The sequence below is a fragment of the Elephantulus edwardii genome, unplaced genomic scaffold, assembly GCF_000299155.1.
Source record: "Elephantulus edwardii isolate Elephantulus edwardi_28Jun2011 unplaced genomic scaffold, EleEdw1.0 scaffold00028, whole genome shotgun sequence".
NCBI lineage: Eukaryota > Metazoa > Chordata > Mammalia > Macroscelidea > Macroscelididae > Elephantulus > Elephantulus edwardii.
The window spans coordinates 5,699,144-5,706,377 of NW_006399778.1; positions in this window are offsets into that span (position 1 = coordinate 5,699,144).

Sequence of the window (7,234 nt, forward strand, 5' to 3'; positions counted from 1 at the left end):
TCTTAAATAAGTGCAACCAGGGCGCTTCTTTGAAGCAAAGATGGAAAAACTTTGTGTCACATATTTTCGGAATGTTGTCAGGAGGGATCAGTCTTTGGAGAAAGGACAATAGGCTGGGTGGGTCAGTGAAAGAGAGGATGACCCTCAGAAAGATTGTTACAGAGGCTATCCCCGAGTTTCATGCATGTCGGAGATCGTCAAGATGGTGTAGGTCACAGCAAGGTTCATAATTGTTGTTTATAGGGTCACAGTGAGTTGTAGTCAACTCCGTGACTCCTAGAAAAACAACTTCCTTCCTCTCAGTCTGTCAAGTGAATATATCAAAGATCTTTTGAAGCAAGCAACAGAAACCAACTATGGTTTGCTTAAAAAAATAAATTCATTGGAAGGGCATGGGATTCTCTATAAACTAGAAGGAGGAAGTGAACCCGGCCTTTGGAAAGATCAGAAACCAGGGCCACTGTGGGAGTCCAGCAGAAGCTGGCACCTCTAAGTTAGCTCCCCAAATATTAAACCAGGTCTTGTTTCCAGAAGAAGAGAGAAAGTGATGGCTGAGTTAAACAACAAACCACATCCTTGTCAGGGAGAAGAATACATGCCCAACTTTTCAGGATGGTGAGAATCCAATGAGCTTCTTGAGTGTGGAAGGGCCTTGCAGGCTGTCAAGGAGTGTGTAACCCAAGGCAGGATCCTTAAGTGCATTCTGCACAAAAGGAAGTAATAGGAACAGTGCCAGCTTCTGGTCCCTGCTCTGTGATCTTGGGCAAGTCACTTCCTCCTCTGGCCCTGAGTTCCCTTCTCCATTGAATAACAATGATAACCCATTTCTTATCTTACTATATAATGTTAGCTAAAATCCCCAGGGAGATTTTCGACACTGAAAAAGGGTACTAGAAGGAATTGCTCAATATGAAAGAATGAATCATGAACGGTGGAATTTCAGGCATCCCTAAAGATGATACTGGGTGGAATTTTATGTCGTCCTTCTGAATGGAAAATTCCCCACTTTGTCCTAAGAGAGCAGGCAAAAAGAGAGACAGCGTGGATAACGCACTGGCTGCTGTTCCCTAACCTCACATCTCCAGAACTGCCCCTGAGGCAGGCAGTGGAGAGCTCTCCTCAAGGCTGGGCCCCTTTGAGGTTTCCCTCACTGAAGGAGAGCTCTAGGGGTCTAGTGAGCAGGGAGTTGCCATGTTAACCCAAAGGAGGCTCCTCTCAACTCCTTCAAATCCACCAGCTGCTCCATCCAAGAAAGATGAGCAATCTTTCTCCGCGCTATTTACAGCTTCTGAAAACCTGCTGGAGGGCCAGTTATGAGACTCTTACGACTCAAGGGCAGCGAGGGAATTACTGGAGAAAGGAGTCCTGGTGGCACAGTGGATTAAGTTTGGGGATGTTAATAAAAAAGTCAGTAGTTCAAGCCCACTAGCTGCTGTACAGGAGAAAGATATGTCTGTCTGAGAAAGATAGGTTGCTGTGGTTGTTGGGTGTCATTGAGACAACTATGACTCACAGAGACGCTATGAACAACAAGTTTGAACCTTGCTCTATCCCACACCATCCTCATCATCCATGACATGCTCAAACCCATTCTTTTTAGTGTGTGTGTGTGTGTGTGTGTGTGTGTGTGTGTGTGTGTACCATCAAATCGGATCTGACTGGTACAGGAGGAGATCGCCCCTCCTTCTCCAGCAGAGCATCTGGTGGATTCGAACCACACACCTCTGGGATTGCAGTTCAGCTTCTTGCCACTGGGCCACCAGAGCTCCCAGCTCAAACCCATTCTTACAGCCAGTGTCAACCCGTCATGTTGAAGGTCTTCCTCTCTTTGACTCTCCACCTTTCCCACCATGAGGGTATTTCCCCCCAAGGATTAACCCCTCCTGAAAACATTCCCAAAGTATATGAAACATATTTTCACCATCTTTGCCTCTAAGAAGTACCCTGGTTGCACTTTCACCAAGACAGACTTGTTTGACCTTAGTCTTGGGACTGACATCATTGCTCGTTAGCACTTTCAAAATGTCCTTGATAGCATATTTCCCCAATGCAACATGACTGCTGTTACCATGAGGTCTTCTAGAGAGAGATACAGAGCCTGGGAACCCTGCTGGCCAGTTGTTCTCTGTCCTACAGTGTTACCATGAATCAGAATCGACCTGATACTAGTGATTTTGCTGTAGGGTTTGTTCCAGTCAGAGGAAATGTCATGGACTGATAGCAGGCTTGAGGCCTTTGGGCAGCTCCTGTTGCAATGCTTTTGGGTTTTGGGGGGGTTTGTTTTTTGGTTTTTGTTTTTTTTTTAAATTTATTATTTTGTATTTGTGTAATGTCAAATCAGATATGACTGGTACAGGAGGAGATTGCCCCTCCTTCTCCAGCAGAGCATCTGGTGGATTCGAACTGTGCGCCTCTGGGATTGCAGTGTGCAAAGCCTCTGTTGAAGAGTGTGCACAGAGTTGTGACAGCAGACCTAGACATTGTGCAAAGAGGACATCAGTTTCCCTCTCTGGCCCCCAACTACCACCTTCTGTCAAATGAAGGAGATGTCAGAGTTTAGGCAACCTCCTCGGACCTTTCTGAGGTGCAAATGAAACAATATATTTGAAAGAAAAACTGAGGAAACATAGAGTCAAGGTGCTAAGAACTTAAATGCAAGCTTCCAGGGAACAGAGTCTATGTCTGTCTGCTCACTGGTGGATCCTCAGCACCCAGCATGGGCTCTAGCACATAGCAGACGCTCAAAAAAGTAGGTGTTGATATTTACTTGGCAGGGGAGAAACCATGGTCATGAAGGTGGTTTTCCCAGGCCAACGTTTATCCATTACACTCTGGATGTGCTGACCTCTGTAATTTCCCCATAGGTGGGAAACTCAACTGCATAATTTGTAGTTGTGGCAGACTGTGTTCTTGCTTTCCACAGTAAAAAAAAAAAGAAAAAGAAGGAGAAGTATGTGCTGAATAGTAACCCCTGATTTCTAATGTCCGATGCAATAGGACTCAAGAACAGCACCAATATGTCCTTAGGTTCTGTGTGGATTGAATTATGTCTCTTGGAAAGACATGTATCTAATGAGATCACATACTTTTGGCATGTTGGTAAGAAAGGCTATTCCTTGGAGAAGGAAATGACGTTGAGAAGGGTGGAGGGTTAGCGAAGGATAGAAAGACCCTCAACCAGGTGGCTTGACATGGTGACTGCAGCAATGGGCTCTAGTGTGTCAGGAAGTGTGAGGAAGGCACAGGATAGGATGGCTTTCAGATCTGCTGTTCATTGGGTCACTATGAGTCATGCTCGACTCAACGGCACTGAACAACAGTAACAATACCGATGTCATATGGAAGCTTTGTAAAGATCCTCCATGATCCAATAAATCATATAGTTGCATGAGAATTAAGCGTGGAATGCAACTATCTTAATCCTATCACAGTCTTGAATGGACATAAAGGGAGTTCTTTTGGGTTATGTATGGCCAGTAATATCTATTACCTCACTAGAGAAAAAGGTAGCAAGATGCACCAAGACAGGGGACTCTCAGCACCTCCAAGGAATAATTACGAGTAGTGGAGTGTCTCTTTCTGGACTCAGGCCCCTGTAGGATGAAGCTCTTTGATACCAGCCATGGCCAGGATACATGGAGGCCTCACAGTGCAGGTGACGTCACGCCTACAGATGCTTAAAGGATGAAGGACTTTCTTGCATTAGCAACAGAGTGCAGGCCTCCTCTTTGAGCTGCCATCATGAACTTGGACTTCTGGCCTCCTAAACTCTAAGAGGATACATTTGTGTTTGCTAAGACTTGTAGTATCTCTGTTATAGCAGCATTAGATGAGTAAAACAGGCTCCAGTCACTGTACTGAGTTTTCCATGAGTGCAGCAGTATGAGCCCAAACCAAACCTTTGCTGTCCAATCAATCCTGACTTACAGAGACCTTGTGAGACAGAGTGGAATAGGCCTATAAGGTCTCTGAGTTTGTAAATCATTATTGTAAAAGACTGCTTCATCTTCCTCCCACAGAGAAGCTGAAATGACTGACTCAGAGGTTAACAGGGAATTCCTGATGTCACTCCATCAGCGCCCCAAGCAATAATGTAACTATTATTAACATTATCGTCATTTTAGAGACAAGGATACTGAGGCACTAGACACATCGATCCATGTAGCTAATGTGATTGAGAATCTAGGTTTAAAAATTTTTGTTGTTGTTTGTTATCATGTGCCGTCGAGTCACCTGTGACTCATAGTGACCCTATGTACAACAGCTCAGAACCCCGCTCTATCCTGAGCCAACCTTATTGTCTCTGACACACCTACCCCCATTACCCCAGTCACTGAGTCAATCCAAATCATCATGGGTCTTCCCTTCCTGCTCTCTCACTCCACCCTCCCAAGCATGACATCCCTCTCCGAGGACTGGTCCTGCCTTGCAACATGTCCAAAGTATGTCAGATGAAGCTTCAGAATCCTTGTCTCCAAGGAGCAGCCTGGTTCCACCCTCTCTGGGATGAGCCAAATACCCATCTGTGACAAGAGCAGAATGATAGCAATGGCTGGTTCAAAAGGAAGAGAATTACACCAAGTGAAGCCTTTAGTGTGCTAGCCTTCAATAGTCTCATATGTTTGATGTGGCTTTTCTCAACACATTTGCCAAAGAGAAGCAGTTGGTTGTAGCTGTTGGATGTCATCAAGTCCTCTATGATGCATAGCGACCCTGTGAACAACAGACCTGAGCCTTCCCCTCCCCTGAGCCACCCTCAGGATCTCTGATATGTGCAAGCCCATAGTTACTATCAATCCATTTTGTTGAGATTCTTTCTATAACCCTTCACAGTTCCCAGCATGGTATCTTTTTCCAAGGACTGGTCTCTCCTGACAACATATACTAGCTGCACTTCTCTAAAAATCATGCCCAAAGCATGTGAAAGGAAGTTTCACCATCCTTGCATCTAAAGAGCAATCTGGTTGCACTTTCTTAAAGACAAACTTATTTGGTTTTCTTGGCAGGCCATAAGATATTCAGTTCTTTTTTTTCATTATTTTTTTCTTAATTTTATTATTTTCATGTGTGTGTACCGTCAAATCAGATCTGACTGGTACAGGAGGAGATTGTCCCTCCTTTCTCGGCAGAGCATCTGGTGGATTCGAACCGTGCGCCTCTGGGATTGCAGTACAGCTTCTTTCCACTAGGCCACCAGAGCTCCCCTAAGATATTCAGTTCTTTTCTCCAACACTACAACCCAAAGGCATTGATTCTTCTCTTTTTTCTTTACTCATTGTCCAACTTTCAGATGCATGGGAAGCAATTGAAAACACCACAGTTTAGAATAAGCACACCATAGTCATTTTTTACATATATATTTTTTATTAACAATTTTCATGAACATTTACAGAGATTTTTTATTTCCATTCATTCATTGCTGCACTTCTTTCTCTGACCAGCCCTCCTCCAACAGTCATTTTTTTAAATAAAATTTTTTAATCTAATTGTGATTTTAATGACAGTTTTCAGAAGAGTTAGATTTTCATTCATTCATTGAATCAACACACTTAACACCAGCAGTCAGGAAATCAAAACATGAATTGCATTGGGAGAATCTGCTGTCAGGGACCTCTCCAGAGTACTGGAAAGCAACACTGTCTAGAGACTTAGTCTAGAGACTAAGATGTGCCTGATTCAGGCCATGATCTTTGCAATTACTTGCTATGTGTCACAGAGCTGGACAATGACTAAGGATGACAGAAGAATTGAGGCCTTCGAATTGTGGTGCTGGAGAAAAAAGTCTTGAACGTACCATGGGCTGCCAAGAAAACAAATATATCTGTCTTTGAGAAGGTGAAACCAATTTTCTCCTTGGAGGCTAGGATTTTGAAGCTCTGTCTCACATATGTTAGGCACATGGCCAGGAGAGATCAGTCCTTGGACATCATGCTTGGAAAAGTGAAGGGACAGCGCAGGAGAGGAAAACCCCAGATGAGATGGATTGATACAGTGACTGGGGAAATGGGGATTGGTGTGTTGGAATTAGTGAGACTGGCTCAGTACAGGACAGGGTTCAGAGCTGCTGTACATAGGGTCGCTATGGATCGCAGGCAACTGGAAGGCTCATTACATTTTACCCCCGCTTCCCCCCACATCTTAGTCTTTAAAATTATATCCTTGCTCTTTAGCACTCTAGTGGTCCTTGACAGTAGATTTCCCCAATGTTACCTATCAAATAAATAAGATTCTCACCACTGGGCCAATTGGCAGCACCATGATAGATGGAGAAGAGACTAAGGTTGTTAACAATTTTAGCTTGCTTGACTCCACAATCAACATTCTTGGCACCAGCAGTTAGGAAATCAAAAGACAAATTGCATTGGGGAAGTCTGCTGTCAAGGACCTCTCCAGAGTACTGAGAAGCAATGATGTCAGTCTAGAGACTAAGGTGCGCCTGATCCATGCCATGCTATAAAGATGATAAAAGAAGAATTGAGGCCTTTAGGGTATGGTGCTAGAGAAGAGTATTGAACATGTCATGGGCAGCCAGGAAAACAAATAGGTCTGTCTTGGAGAGAGAGAAACTAAGTTTCTCCTTGGAGGCTAGCATTTTGAAACTCCATCTCATATACTCTGGACACCATGGCCAGAAGAGATGAGTCCTTGGAGAAGAACATCATGCTTGAAAGGGTAGAGGGGCAGTCCAGGAGAGGAAGAACCTGGATGAGATGGATTGACAAGGGAACTGGGGCAATGGAAGGTGTGTCAGAGACAGTGAGCCTGGTTCAGGACAGGGCAGGGGTCAGAGCTGATATACATAAGCTTGCTATGAGTTTCAGGTGACTCGATGGCACATAAGAACAACAACAACGATGAGGACAGTGTGGTGAATAGTTAGCTCTGGTAACCTAGTGGTAAACAGCTGCACTGCAATTCCCAAGGCATGTGGTTTGATGGCAGTCTCCTCTCATGCTGTTTACTGCCTCCAAAAACCCACTGGAGGGGCAGCTTTGGGATGGTTCTGACTTGATAGTACACAACCATAACAACATTTTGTTAAATAGTAGTGGTGCAAACCCCTGCTTTGCAATTTGCAGTTTGGGAAATGCTTCTCTTGCCAAATCTTCTCATTTGAAGGACACAGGAACTGAGTTCCAGAAATGAAAAGAAACTTGTCCAAAGTCACACAGCTAGTTAGATGACTAATTAAGCTCCTGGACTCAGGCTTCTTTGCTTTCTTCATCCTACTATG